Source organism: Corvus hawaiiensis, chromosome 1 (genome assembly GCF_020740725.1).
Source record: "Corvus hawaiiensis isolate bCorHaw1 chromosome 1, bCorHaw1.pri.cur, whole genome shotgun sequence".
Lineage (NCBI taxonomy): Eukaryota > Metazoa > Chordata > Aves > Passeriformes > Corvidae > Corvus > Corvus hawaiiensis.
In genome coordinates this window covers 2,726,063-2,740,652 of record NC_063213.1, presented here as the reverse complement: position 1 = coordinate 2,740,652, position 14,590 = coordinate 2,726,063, and the positions used below count along the sequence as shown (strand labels likewise).

Genomic DNA, 14,590 nt, shown 5'->3' with positions numbered 1-14,590 from the left:
GGAGGGCGCAGCCTCCTTTTATCCCAAACTCCCGGCCGCACGTTGCCCTCTTCCTTTCCCCATTGCTGAGGTACCAGGAAGGTGCAGCCTTCCCGAATTGCCTGCCACATATTCTCCCTTAAACCTGTCCTTTTTCCCCAAAGTTCAGAAACTCATATTCGTGCGGCTCCATTTCTCTGTTTCAGGAGTCAGGCTGTCTGGGCTCCGGGACAAACCTGCTGCCCAAAGTTGGTAGAGACATTAAGCCCCTTTTCCAAGACATTAACACCCATCCTCTCACCCATGGAATTGTTTGTAAAGACATCAGCACATGTCTTCCCTATCAGGAATGAGGATGGGGATGGGGTGTGGGGATGGGGTTGGGGATGAGAATGGAATGGGGACAGGGCGTAGGGATGGGGATGGGGATGAGGCTGCAGATGGGGATGGGATGGAGGTGTGGGGATGGGGATAGAGATGGGGATGGGGTGTGGGGACAGGGATAGGTGCGGGGTGGGGGATGAGGATGGGGATAAGTGGGGATGGGGATGTGATTGTGAAGATGGTGTGGGGATGCAGATGGGCATGAGGATGGGGATAAGGCTGGGGATGGTATCTGGGGGCCTTTGGGTGGAAGCACTTGTCCAGTTGAGCAGTGGGAGCTGCGCCAGAGCACCAGCAGCAGCCAGGGAAACAGTGGGATTTTTCCAGTGTTCAACTTAGACACCACAGCTGGCTCACCTGGCTCTCCTGGCACCTGTGGTTGAAATCAAACCGTGCTCTGTAGCTCAGTTCTTGTGCTGGTGCTTCAAGACAAACTCAGTACCACTGTACCTCCCAGATGACAGATGGATTTTTCTTTTTAATTAGGAGCTGCTGCAGAAGATGAACTGGGATACAAAGCAGATTCTCATCTTCATTCCTTATAGGGGTGCCAGGCATATAAACAAGTCTGGAGGCTCTAGCCTGACATGGTACCTGGGCCTTGTGGTTGTTCATATTCATGGAGTTGTTCAGCCTGGAGAAGAGGCAGCTCAGGGGAGACCTCACTGAGGCCTTTCAGAACTTAAAAGGGGCTTATAAAAAAAGCATTAGAATAACTTTACATGGTCACATAGTGATAGGACATGGGGAAATGGTTTGAAGTTAAAAAAAGGAGAGATTTAGATTAGATATTGGGAAGAACTTTTTCCCTGTGAGGGCAGTGAGGCCCTGGCACAGGTTGCCCAGAGAACCTGGGGCTGCCCCTGGATCCCTGGAAGTGTCCAAGGCCAGGCTGCATGGGGCTTGGAGCACCCTGGGATTGTGGAAGGTGTCCCTGCCCATGGCAGGGTGTAGAACTGAATGATCTTTGATAATTTTCCCAAACCCATATTCTGTGATACCATTCTGTGTTTTTCATTGCAGGTGTTGTGGCAGTAGCACAACACAAACTGCTCTCCCAGGACATTCATCTGAAAAACAGCAGAATAAGAAGAGCAAACAATAAATCATTCCTGAACAAGGGAGCTCTGAACTCAAAAATCTTGACGTGGAGACGTTATCTGAGCGTTACTGAGTTCTTGCTGTCTCTAAGCAATAGCTGCACAGCTCAGCACCACGTGCAATGAATAACCACTGATGTTCTGCTGCTCCTCTGCTAGCTTCCACTCCCCATGAAAATATCCCACTGCTGCAGGGCTGCCTTGCTTCACAGTCTGACCATCCCTGCTGAGGGTTGCTGCTTTGGACACATTCCACTATCCCAGGTTGCTCCAAGCCCTGTCTAACCTGGCTTTGAACACTTCCAGATTGAATGCTGAGTCCAAATGTTTATAAGGAAAAATATTTCCATCTACACGTCAGCAGTGATCTACCCAGTGGTGCAGGAGAGAAACAAAAAGCTGATTTTTCTCTTGCCACAACCCCAGCTGTAAGAAATGTGAACAATGAGGCACAGAGCACCACTGAAGTTCCAAAGAAAACAAGGTTACATGCAGACAGACTTGAGCCAGATAAGCTGACACAATCTGTATCCCATATGAGAAGCTTTGCCAGGGAATTTGAAGCCAATCTTTGCTTCCATTTTTAAGCAGAAAATCCTTATGTCAAAAAAAAAAAAAACCCAAACCTGTAGAGAAAAGCATGGACTGAGTATTTGGGGCAAAAGACATAAAAATAAACATGCACCACTGAATATTGGAGTCTTGGGAGAATCTTTCTGTCTTTAGCACTACAAACAAACAATCAAAAAACCCCACCAAACGACCAAATGCAGGGCACAGTCTGAAATGGCAGCATGGTTTGAATATATTTTAAGGTTTCCTTCCTCAGAGTGATGTGGAGTGGGGTCAGCACACATTAGAAATAGCACACGCAGGGTCAGGCAGCCCAGCCAAGGGGATCAGACAAACTCAGACAGTATTCCCTAAATCCCAGGGAGCCGTGGAAGTGTCAGCCAACATGAGCAGGGCCTTGCTGTGAAAATACCTTGCAGTTATTTCACTGAATGGGTTTTTAGGCTGTATTAAATGCAAATTAACTTCTTCTTGCCATGGCATGGGGGTTAGAAAGAGGCAGGGCACTCATCTACTCAGCTCCCCACAGCACTCAGGAAAATGTGATTTTTTGACTGACCCCCTGTTTGAATTATCCTGCCAGCCACAGAACAAAAGACTGCTTTATTAGATTGCTTGCCTCCAGGATTTTCTCAGGATTTAATGATCCTAGCCATGACTGGGAAAGAACAGAGCATGGCAAATACTGTAACTTTCCCTAAAATTTTAAATTAAACTAGAAGAGAGCACAGTGACATGCGAAACCCTTGACAGCTTTCTGGACGAATACAAGTTGGCATTTGGTAGTTGTGTTAAAATAGACATAATGGCTTGTTAGAGCTCCAATGTCTTCACCAATACTTCCTGAGTGAGCAGGAGGGCTGGACACAAATCCTGGGTTTAAAAGGCCACAGTGCTGGTTCCAAAGTAAATAACTGTGAATTACTCAACTGACAGCACACAGCTCTGCCTGAAAGGAAAGGTACACCCTGGTCTGAAAGAGAAGGCTCTGACAGGTTTTATGCCTTTCACAAACACATATTTATGGTATGTGAATGCACCTTGTGTGTCTCTGAGTGGTGGGGTTTATATCTGAAGGCAGGTTTAGATAAAAGATTGGAAAGAAATTCTTCCCTGTGAGGGTAGTGAGGCCCTGGCTCAGGTTTCCCAGAGCTGTGGCTGCCCCTGGATCCCTGGAAGTGTCCAAGGCCAGGCTGGACAGGGCTTGGAGCACTCTGGGATAGTGGAAGATGTCCCTGCCCATGACAGGGATGGAATGGGATGAGCTTTAATGTCCCTTCCAACCCAAACCATTCTGTGACTCTGTGACCTTAGATACGCAAACAGTGAATCCAAAGCATTGCAAAGTGGGGGAGGAGTGTAAGATTAAAACCTCAGCATGCTCAATTTTACACCTGTCCAGGAACCACAGCCTCAGTGAGAAGGTGCTGGAGGAGATATCAGTCACTTTCTGAGTGGAGATTTGATGTCTTACCCATGATAGCAGACCATGGTACTCCTGTGACAGCAGCTGGCAAGACCAGGTAGCTCAGGACCTTCTGTAGCAGCCACATCTCTATCCCACACTGTCAGAAGGGAGACAGGATGTCATGAGAGATGTCATTAAACATTTTGTGTCACCAATACATCAATGCAAGACCCTGGCTGAGCTCTACATTCACACAGTAATGACAGTCCCCAAATCACATCGTAATGCTCATTTCATTTCTTCCCAAAACATCCGTGATGGAGGAACATAGGAAACAAAGCCTTAAATTTGCATTCCCTAGGAATTTGGGAAGCAGATTCGTTAACCTCTAGAACAGCTTATTTAATACTACAGCAGGAGGTAAATCCTTCTATTTGCTGTATATTATTGCAGAAGAACATGTCATAATTTGTAATCTAAATCCTCAATCTTGTGAGCATTTGATGAGCACGTGGGAGGTTTATTTGTCTGATTGTTCTCCCTGAACTAAATGCATCCATGCCTTTAAGAAATGTAATGTTGGCTTTTTTAAATGTGCTCAGGATATAGGGTTTGTTTTAATATGAGAAGAATCATTAAATAATTATTCAGCTTTTTCATATCCATGTTAATGGTTTCTTGTTATATATAAATACTATCACAATGGCAAAGGGACAGATGATTCAGATGGAATGTATAAGTAGTTTTCAAAAGTATCCAGAAGCACATGTCAAAGAAAGAATAAGTGATACTTCCCCCACAAACTAGAGCTTCCAACTACTTTAATCCCAGAGAATTCAGTGAACCTTATGTGGTTTTTCTACTTGGTAATCCTCAGCAGGTCTGTCCAAAGTCCTGTCTTAATTTCCTTTTTAACCCCGGAAAGCTTTCTACATCCACAACCTCTGGCAAGGAGTTCTAAGGTTCAGCTGTCCACAGCATGAAGAAACATCTCTTCTTCCCCTGTATTAATATTGAAACATGCAAATCCACACTGACCTTCTTTCCTATGTTTGTTATTTGGGGTTTTCTAAATTACTAATTTACCCCGAGTTCTCGTGGTTTTGCCATGTTATCATGGCTTACATACGGATAATTTCCATTTTCCTGCTGTCACTGTCTCAAGAACGCTGAGCAAACCCGGAGCCTCTGGGCTCCCTCTTCCACTCCCCGGCTCACACTCCAAGGACAAAGAAAGCATCCGGATCCTCGAGGCAGCTCTCAGTGGTCTTTCACTTTCTGCCCAGGTTTTACAGGAGGTTAAAGTGGCTTGAAGTCTTCTGACACCCTGCTGCTCGTCCCTGTCCCGCTCTGCCACGATGGTTTTGGTGAGGACAGCTGCGAGGCAGATCAGAGACCGGAGCCAGAAAAAAGAGGGGATGCACCTACTCCTCCCTGTGAGCTCTGTCAGCTCCGTGCTCGGGTTCAGAGCGGAGCCCCGGGGCAGGCGGTGCAACCAAAGGAGCACTTCAGCAGGAGGTGAGAGTGTTTTAAGCTTTGAGGAGGTTTCACGTTACGTTCACCCTGGAGTCAAGCAGCAGCTCGGAATATTTTTATCAGCAGGGAGCCCCGAGTACTTTGACTTTTAAAAGCCTGAACAGCATAAGCAATAAGCCAGATGTGCCTTCTGTGCTAAATGCAGCCCCATCACCGGGGTTTCATTCTGTGTCCATTTGCAGTCCATGTGAAACGGGGACTAAAGGGCATGATGCCTCTGGAAAGGGAATTAATAATCAATTACACATTTATACTGGCAAAGAATCCCACCATTTTAATACTTAAATGAACAGAGTGGGAATAAGCTTTGATTTTTTAATGTTACTTCCTACTTCTCTCTGCTGGGAAGAACTGCTTGGCAAGGCAGGGCAGGCAGAGCCGTATCTGCACCCCAGCTCAGGCAAGGACCAGGGGCAAGGCATTGTGCTAAAACAGAGCACTCAAGCCCAGGGTTGGCAGGTTCACGGGCAAAAACTCCAAGCAGGATTTCTCAGGTTTCCACAGCAGCCTGATCCAATGTTACAGCTGCCCTGTGCCAGGGCTGACCTGAGCACCTGCAGCTAAAGTCCTGGGAGGGGCAGGGAAGAGGCTGCAGAACCTGCTGGTGCACTCAGGGCTGTGACAGTCACCTCCTTTCTCATCATTGTTTGTCCCCACACCTTACAAAGGTCACTCTTTGGAGAAGCTGGTGTGAAACCCTTGGTGCACAGACGTCGTCCCTCACAGGCCAGATTCACCTCGAGGTATCCAGGGGCCACCGGTTTGGGGTGCAATGATGTGTAGATGCTCCCAACAGGCTCTGCCTGGGCTGGGATCACACCAATGGGGCAGACAGCAGGGCAGTGACGTGGCAGCATTTCTGTCCCCTTCAATGACCTGTCAAAGGGCCATAAAGATGTTCTGAGGGCTGGAGCACCTCTGCTCTGGAGCCAGGCTGAGAGACTTGGATAAGAGAATACTCCAGGGAGACCTCAGAACCCCTTCCAGGGCCTAAAGGGGCTCCAAGAGAGATGGAGAGGGACTTGGGACAAGGGGCAGGAGTGACAGGACAAGGGGGCTTCCCACTGCCAGAGGGCAGGGATGGATGGGATATTGGGAAGAAATTGTTCCCTGTGAGCGTGGGGAGGCCCTGGCACAGGGTGCCCAGAGAAGCTGTGGCTGCCCCTGGATCCCTGGAAGTGTCCAAGGCCACGTTGGATGGAGCTTGGGACAATCTGGTCCAGTGGAAGGTGTCCCTGCCCATAGCAGGGGGTGGCACTGGATGATCCCTTCCAACCCAGGCCATTCTGGGATTCTATGAAAGATGTTGGCACTCATCTGGGACTGTGGCTGAGAAGGAGGAGGAGAATCCTGTGTCCAAGGCAGAGGCCTAATCCTGGGAGTGCAGGACAGAGACTGAGCACTCAGGTGCTGAAGTGACCTGTAGGAGAATGGAAATGCAGATGAGAACCCATATGAGCCTCCCAAGAGTCCAGCAGATGCCAGACAAATCCAAAGCATCGAGGCAGGTCCAGGAAGCCAGGAGCAGGTCAGGATCATCAAGGCACAAGGCAGGGCACAGAGAGACCTCAGCACCTCTCAGGCAAGAGAATGAGCTTCAGTGCAGCTCCTGAAATACAGGAGACCTCAAACAGGTCCTCCCACACAGCACAGAAGGACCCAAGGCTATGGCTGAACCCTGTCAGAGCTCCCCCCAGCACAGGCAGCCACAATTCCAGGGGAGGGAGGAGGCTGTAGAGCCCAGTGGTGCATGCAAGGCCCTGATGAAGTCTCCCCTCTCCCTGTACATCCTCTTGTCATGCTGCATTAACATTTAAGACCAGACACAGGCCAGGAGCCTCTCCAGCTGACCAGGACTGTGAGGGAGATGTTTGCAGCTTTGTGCTCCTTAAAACAGAGTCTTCCTCTCTCTGTTCCCTCTCCCCCTGTCATTCACAGCATCTTCAGGTTTTAAAAGTCATCAGCTGCTTCATACTGGAGAACTCTGGTGTTTCTTGGGAACTAACAGGTCACTCAGCACTGGATAAATGTTATGACAGTTCTTCCACTAAAGAGCTGTCATTCCTCCTCCTCCTCAGGCAGTGCTGTGGCAGCTGAAAGCACTGACAGGGCATAGTTTAAAAGCTCAGGCATTTTTCTGCCCCACAAATAAGTTAATTGACTATATCTCTACCTGTAAATGAAAAAAGTCAGGGTTCATCCTCTGACCTGAGAGCAGGGTTTCTGTTGAGGTAGCTGAACTGTGCTCGTGTTCTCCCCACAGGACAGGCTGGCTCCTTCCTTCTGCTGACCAACGGGAGCTGTTGGTCCATGGCTTTCTCAGACCATGCCTGAGCCAGTCAGGAGGTGCCAAGAGCATCCCAAACCAATGCCACCAACTGCACAGTAACAGATGAGTGTCCATACCAGTGTCTGACCATCTTCACTGGTTTGGAGATGTCCCTGTAGCCCTTTGGGTGGATATGTACCTAATTCTTTGTAAGATTTGATCCTAAAAAGGTCTCATTTTCTCCTCTGATTCCCAACTCAAAAAGGGAGAATTTTAAAGTATCTGCCATCCACAGGTTGCTGACTTTTACTTCCCCCTCTTACATGACAACTTACCAGACTCAATGGAGAAATACTTGGGGAAAAATCCAATCTCAAATGAGGTCAGATGGGACAATTTCCTCATCCCTTTTAGCTCTCAGTATCTGAGGATGTGGGTGCTGATACTTCTGCCTTTTCCAGTTGTTTTTTTTTTTTGCCTAACCTGTGTCACTGATCAGTCTGGCTGAGCTGGAGGTCCAGCTTTTCCCTCAGTGCCAGCATGTAGGAATGCATCACTTCAAAGAGGCAGGAATGACCTTGGTTTGCAGCATCTCGCTGTCCCCTGTGGCACTGTCAGACACCAGATAAAGAGCCTCTGTGCTTGATGAGTGCTCTTGCTTTCTCCGAGGGAGAAAGAATATTTCAATTTCACAGCCTGAGTTTCCTTTGTTAACCCTTCCCCACCTGCTCTCAGGGTATTTTCATTCTCCCCAGTCTCCAAGAAGATTCAGACTGCAGGTTATATTTGACTAATTAGCAGTAGGCAAATATGCAGTTTTGTAATGTTCAAAGAACATTTTTCCCCTGGGGATTTTTAGGATTAGTGATTTAGAGCAACAACATCATCCACCACACAAATACACCCTGCTGTAGCATCGTCATGCTGAATGCACAGCACTGGAGAGCTGCAAATTTAAAAAAAGCTTATCAAAAGTGGCCAGGTATAATTAGAGGGGGAGTTGAGGTCTGGCAGCAGCAGCCAGGAGCACCAGAGCTCACAGCCCCTCTAAAATGCTGTTGTTAATGAATCCTGGGGACAGGATTAACACAGGAGGAGGGACTGTGGCAGCTACAGTGACACTTCTGGTGTAACACACCCTGCTCATCCAAAGAGAGAGTAACAGTGGTGCCACTGCTCCCTCCACACCTGCTTCATGTCCCTGTCCGCAGGGATGCAACCTTTGAGGTGTCTCATGGATTCATTGAATCATTTAGATTGGAAAAGATCTCTAAGATCATCAGGTCCAACCATTAACCCAGCACTGCCACATTCACCACCAAATCATGTCCCCAAGTGCCACATCCACCCATTTTTTGAACACTTTCAGAGAAGTGTTTTACTACAATGTGTAAAATACGAGGTTTTAAGGCTCGAAATTCTGGAATAAGGGGAAACCAAGGAAAATCCCAGCTTGCTTTCCAGAGCAAAGGTAATTTGTAGATATCATAACAGGAGAGTAGAGCAAAAATATGAATCCCTGAAAACATTTTCAAAAAAGCATCTCAGCTGTCTTTGCTTTAAAAATCTTACAGGCTTTGATTTGAGTTTAGGATCACTTGGGGTTGGATTTGGGGGATGAGCATCTGGAGGTGATGTATCACAGATACCACAGAAACTGTGCCATGGGCAGGGACACCTTCCACTATCCCAGGCTGCTCCAAGCCCCATCCAAACTGGCGTTGGACACTTCCAGGGATCCAGGGGCAGCCCCAGGTTCTCTGGACAACCTGTGCCAGGGCCTCACCTCCCTCTCAGAAACTTTCCCATCTTGCTCCCACATCCATTAAGACCACACTGCAGCCTGATCCAGAGAGCTGCTTCCTGAGCAATGCCCACACATCCCTTGCATTCTGCAGAACAAATATTTGGTGGGTATTAAGCAGGGAAGGATGTAGGAAATGACAATGTACTCACATTCACACAAATCCCAGAAGTCAGGGAAGGAAGCACAAGCTTACAAGTGGTTGCAATGTTGTTTTCTCAATTTTCCTCCGAAGAGCCCACACTTCAGTGCTCTCAGCAAATGACGCCTCTGCTCACAGATATTGTTTCTCCCAGAAACCTCCCTTCTAGGACAAAGCTCATCCAACCATGGCACTACAGCACTCCAGTTACTCCTAATCCAAATTAACTTGTCTCAGTTTTCACACATCAGATACCACCAGTGCTGGTAACAGCCCATAAAACTGCAAGGGAGAGACCAAAGCACAGGGAAAATTATTCGCAAAGTCTGCTCCATTAGGGAGAGAACAAACCAAAAGAAAATCACCAGCCTCAGGAACAGAAAATGGGCTGTGTCCCTCAAACACGATGCTTGCTGGGAATAATGTGGCATATTCATGCTGACTTTTGCAAACGCTGCAATTACTGTCTGGCTGCCCTAAATAGTCACATTTATCTTGGGAGACTTTCTCTGCTCTGTGTGATTTTTCATGGCTCTTCCTCTGAGCTGTTTGCTCCCCAGCAGAGTTGTTTGCATGCTCGTTATTTTTATGGTTTTCCCCTTCATTTCCCTGTAAGTAGAACAGCAAATAAAAGGTGTAGAGAGGGTGTGAGCGAGTTCCTGCCAGGGGTCAGTGGCAGCTCAGTCAGGCCAAGCAGCAGAAGGTGGTTTCTGACAGCAGATTCATCCTACAATTGTTTGAGACAAGTCAACAGCTGAGGTTGACTTTAGAGAAGGAAAATGATTGATGTGGTGCTCTGGCAGGAAAATGGGAAGAAAATTAAGGCAGAGACACAGTTTTCTCTCAAGAAATGAATTGTTTTCACCTCAGAATTAAAGGACACATTTTTCCCATTTTTAGCACCAGGAGAATTTGATTCAGCCACACTTCACTTGTCAGTGCCAGCAGGGATGCAGGAGAAAATGTGACCATGGAGGTGTGATTAAATACCCTTTAATGAAGTTTTCCTATTATTTTCCTTGGCTCATATGTTTTAACTAGACCCAGGTGCATCCAATGTTTGGGTCAGAAATTATACTCAAAACTTTTTCTATTCTGTGGGTTTCAGTTTGGTCAGCTCTGCAGGTGTGGACCAGTAGCACTGAACTGGCCAGCACTTTATAGAATGTGGAAGAAACATTTTCTAGTGCAGCCAGGATCTAAAAGCCCAGGCATAAAGAGTCATAGAATGGAACCACAGAATTGTTTAGGTTGCAAAGGTCTTCTAAAATCAAAATTAACCATTAACACTGTCAAGGTCACCATTAAACCATGTCTCTAAGTGTTACATCTACACGTCTTTTAAACCCTTCCAGGAGTGGTGACTCCACTTCCCTGAGCATCCTGTTCCAATGCCTGACCACCCTTTCCATGGAGAAATCTTCTCTAATATCCAATCTAAACTTTCCCTGGTGTGACTTGAGGCCATTTCCTCTCGTTCTGTCACTGTTCCCTGGGAGAAGTGACGAACTCCCACCTGGCTGCACCCTCCTGTCAGAGAAGTGAGAAGGTCCCCCCTGAGCTTCCTTTTCTCCAGGTTCAACAGCCCCAGTTCCATGGGGTTTATCTACAAACCTATATGTAGGTTGACAGCTGTTTCTTGCCTCAGAATCTGAGGCTGAATCTGTGCAGCCACTATTTTATTGATCCTGATTTATGTTTATAGACTTTGTGTGATTTTATCACTCCTTCATTTACCTACATCCATTAACACTTCCACATCTCACTGTCTAGTTAGATACCAACTGGCAGCAACAGCTTCACGGCTGGATTTTCCCTCATTCTGTTCCTTAATTCACCATTAAAACTTCATTAGTATTGTGATGGTAAAAGGCTTAGTTATTCATTATTATTCTCCCAAAGGCCAGGCAGATACCCTGGACAAACACTTGGCAATTCAAGCACCAGGACTAAATCTAATAGGGTGATGCAGAATGTAACAGAAATTATTTCCCAGCTGATCCATAATCCTCCATCAGAACAGCAACATTTATCTGTCTTTGACTGACAGGAACACACGATTTGATCAGGACATCCAAGCTGCAGGCACAGGATACCTCACCTACATGACACCTGCAACAAGATGATCTTTAAAAGGTCTGTTCCAACTCAAACTATTCTATGATTTTCTAAATCTCTCTGTGGTTTCTCACATGGCCAATCCTAATTTCTCACCCGGGGAGGGAAGTTTTGGCATGCACTGGAAAGAAGCAGGCTGGAGGTTGGCTGCTCCCTGGTTCACATTTTATTTACATGTCTCCATTCAGGTTTTACTTTAAGCTCCTGTCTTATGATAAGGCAAATGCTTCCTATGCAGAGGCATAAACAAGATTTTAACTACATCATGCCAGAGTTTTATATGTCTCTGTCTACCAAGATATCTTTTAGTATCAAATTAAGTGAGGCACTGAACTCCCACCACAGATATTTTGCTGTTGCTGAAGGAAAGAGAAATTGTCATTCGCAAACAAATTGATGCAGTTTCCTGTCTCTGACAGTGGCCAGTGTTGAATGTTTCAGAGGACAATATAAATCCTTCCCTTCTTCCAACCTGCTTTATCTGTAAGTGCACACACTGCACTTAACTGTTCAATCCGGAAAAAGAATATCTTCCTAACCTTAGCTGATTGTAATTGCATAGAGCTTTATTTATATCAACATCAATATTCATCTGGATGGTTATTACCAGCACTGCTACCAGGAGGCACTGCATGTTTTATTACTGCTGTTCTCTAAAGGCACTGTGCCAAGTGAGGACTTCTGGTAATCCTTCATTCCTCCTATAGAAACCGCCCACTTCTTTGATGGAACTCCCTGCAGGAATCCATCCTGCCTGTACCCACAAGCCAGAATTTCATAGGGTCATAGAATCACAGAATTATTTGGGAAGGAAGGGACCTGAAAGATCATCCCATTCCAACCCCCCTGTCATGGGCCACCTTCCACTAGACCAGATTGTCCCAAGCTCTGTCCAACCTGGCCTTGGACACTTCCAGAGATCCAGGGGCAGCTACAGCTTCTCTGGGCACCCTGTGCCAGGGCCCCAGAACCCTCACAGGGAGGAATTTCTTCCCAATATCCCACCTAACCCTGCTCTCTCTCAGTTTGAAGCCATTCCCCCTACTGCTGTCACTCCAGACCCGTGTCCCAAGTCCTTCTCCAGCTCTCCTGGAGCCTCTTTAGGCACTGGAAGGGGCTCTAAGGTCTCCCTGGAGCCTTCTCCTCTCCAAGTGAACATTCCCAGCTCTTCCAACCTGGCTCCAAAGAAGAGGTGTTCAAACCCTCGGAGCAGCTCTGTGGCCTCCTCTGGACCAGCTTCAACAGATCCAAGTCTGTCTTGTGCTCAGGATTCCAGAGCTGGACAGGGCACTGCAGGTGGGGTCTCATCAGGAGGACAGAATACAGGGGGAGAATCACCTCCCTCGACCTGCTGACCTTAATTTTTCAGTGCCCTCTTTTGTTACCAGGAGTGTCTGTTCATTCCTCAGGTTCAAGCGCAGGCAGCCGTTCCCTTTTGCCTACTCAGATCTCCTGCGAATTGCCTGCCTCGCTGCAGCCATGGCTCTGCCAACTGCTCGGCTTTCCCTTACTGGCACTGCTCTTGCTGTTATTATCACTCTGTTCTGGAGCCTCAGCTGCAGATTCACCGCTTTAACACCAGAACAAAGCACTGTACCAATTAGTTTGACCTCCCAGCTCACAGGGGCCGCTACATTTCACCCAGTTCCCTTCGCACTGTGCCTTGAATTCTTTATTTTTAAAGCACTGGCAGCTGTATGGATTTATCCGTCGCCGAGATGGCTTTGTGTGGAGTCAGCGTGGTTTCCATATGATTTAATGGTTCAGGATCAGCAGTGCATACAAATGGAGCTGCACTTGTTCTGGGGCCAATTTGGGTCTCGGAGCGGTGCAGAGCTCAGCTGGTTCTGCTCGGAGCCAGCTCCAGCCTCTCTGTGCTACATGTCACACCCCTGGAGCAGGAAGTTTGGGACAGCAGTGACAAGGTGTCCCACCAGCGCTACGTGAAGTCATTTCTGGCTCAGCACAGCAAAGTGATGGATCTCTGCTGCTCTGCTTCGATGAGCTGCTTCGATGGTCCCCAGCACAGGAAGGGCCCCGAATCTCTGCGTACATTTGCATCTCAGCTAATTAACAATCCCTCCTGCGAGCCGTGGCGCTGGCACGGGGCTGCAGAAGCTGTCTGAGCTGAAGCTAACAAGCTCTGAAGCACCTGAGCTGACTCAGTTTCAAGCGTTTCAAGCTGAATAACAGAGTGTTCTCAGATGGTGCCGGGTGAGAATATCGAGCCGGGTTTACACGTCTTTAATAATGCAAAGGCAAAAAGGTAAATGAAATTTTAGGGGAAAAAAGAAAGGGAAAAATCTAGGGGAGAGGAATCATTGTGCCACGTTCCCCTCAAAAAGCTATTAATTAAATATTAGTTTGAATCAAAGTGATCCTGGGGATATTACACTTCATACCAAGCCTCTTACAGGGCTGTGTGGCTGCCTCCAGCAATACACATGAATTTTCCTTTTCTACTTGCTCAGTACCATTTTTTATTTCTAATCTCTGCCTCAGTGTCACTTCTGAACAAGAGCAGGCTTTTAGGCAAAATTGCCTTATTCCTTTTACTGACAGCAGGCCGATAGAGGTTGTCAAAGTCCCTACCAAAAGCCCTCTGTTGTCACCCGTTCTGAGAGCTCAGGATTTAACACAAGAGACAAGAGGCACAGGGAAACAGATGGGAGATGGCAAGAACACAGTAACACAAACAGTCTAATTTTATTGGAAAGGGTAAAGACTCTCTTGTGCTGCTGTTCTGTAGCGTGTCCCACTTACTGGGCTTCCACGCAAGACTCCACATGCAGAACCAGACATCGTGTCATTAACCTCCGCAATCTCCTGCGGCACCAGGTTTCACTGGTTAATTATATGCTGTATAAACGAACCTCTTATTTTTGACCTAGTTTGAGTGCTACTGAGTGGGTAAATCATGTCTGATATGAGGTAAGAAACTTCTGCCTTTGCATAAATTGCATTGATTGCTAGCAAGACATCAGGGTGGGGGTTTTTTTTCATAATTCGGAATTAAAACCCGCTGAGATGAATGAAAAAAATAATCACTTTGGGGTTGGGATCAGGCCAAGTGTGATCTTGAGACATTCACAGGACACCAACCTACACATCAGGCATTTAGTGGTTAAGGGAATGTAAAATCATCAACCCCTATATCTACACACAGTAGAATATTTACAAAATTGAGGTATTTTTGTAAAATTATTTAGGGAGAACTCATACTAATGCAAGCAGGGTGGCAAATAAGCATGTATTTTCACAGGAAGGTTGTGGAGGC

General features: G+C 46.9%; 1 long non-coding RNA gene across 1 annotated transcript; it reads left to right on the top strand.

Moving 5' to 3' along the window:
* Positions 1-146: 146 nt before the first annotated feature.
* On the top strand, positions 147-2,155 carry LOC125330081. The gene is made up of 3 exons (XR_007205370.1): positions 147-231; positions 850-953; positions 1,387-2,155. It is a non-coding gene; the product is annotated as an uncharacterized LOC125330081 (long non-coding RNA).
* The last annotated feature ends 12,435 nt before the right edge of the window (positions 2,156-14,590 follow it).